The following is an 857-nucleotide window of genomic DNA, read 5'->3' on the forward strand; positions in this document are numbered from 1 at the left end:
ACTGCTAAGTGCTATATATATAGCGAGAGCTTTAGTCCTGGTTGGTGTCACCAACCGGGACTAATGCACCCTTTAGTCCCGGTTGGTGCCACCAACCGGGATCAAAGGCCTCTTTTCAGCAGCCCAAAGGGCGGGAAGCGGCGACCTTTGGTCCCGGTTGGTGGCACCAACCGGGACTAAAGGGGGGGCATTGGTCCCGGTTCGTAGCACCAACCGGGACCAAAGGGTGGCATCGGTTCTGGTTCGTGGCACCAACCGGGACCAATGGTCTTGCATAGCGGCGTGGTGGTGGGAGTTTAGTCCCACCTTGCTAGTTGAGAGCGCCCCGCACCTGTTTATAAGCTCCGCTGCCTTTTCCCACTCGAACTCCTCTGAACTACAGGCCAATGGGCCTAATCTGACACTTCTTTGCCTGTGGGCCTGCTGGGCCTTCTGCGGGCCTGAATCCTGGCCCATGGTAGGGTTTCTAGTCGTATTCAGGCCGTGGGTACCCAGTAGGAGGCACTTTTTTTTTGTTTTTTTTGTTTTCTTTACTTATTGTTGCTATTTTTTTCCCAGTTTTTTTGTTTTGTTTTCTGCATTATTTATTTACTTTTGTTTTTTGCTTTATTTTTTAATTCTTTTTGCTTTTAGTTTTAGGAAAATTATAAACTTTCTGTTAGTGCCATTAGTTTTCAAATTTCAAAAAACTTTTTTTGTTTTTTTGTTTTCTTTCTTGCTTTATTTATTTTATTTTGTTTCTACTTACAACAAAATACTTATTGTTGCTATTTTTAATTATTTTCCAGTTTTTTGTTTTGTTTTCTGCATTATTTATTTTGTTTTTTTTGTTTTATGTTTTATTTCTTTTTTTTTTA

The 857-nt window shown here is 41.5% G+C and overlaps 1 pseudogene; it reads right to left on the bottom strand.

The window, feature by feature from the left end:
- The window catches only part of LOC119350505, an 18,715-nt pseudogene that overhangs the window by 7,237 nt on the left and 10,621 nt on the right, over positions 1–857 (bottom strand).

Source organism: Triticum dicoccoides, chromosome 1B (assembly GCF_002162155.2).
Source record: "Triticum dicoccoides isolate Atlit2015 ecotype Zavitan chromosome 1B, WEW_v2.0, whole genome shotgun sequence".
Lineage (NCBI taxonomy): Eukaryota > Viridiplantae > Streptophyta > Magnoliopsida > Poales > Poaceae > Triticum > Triticum dicoccoides.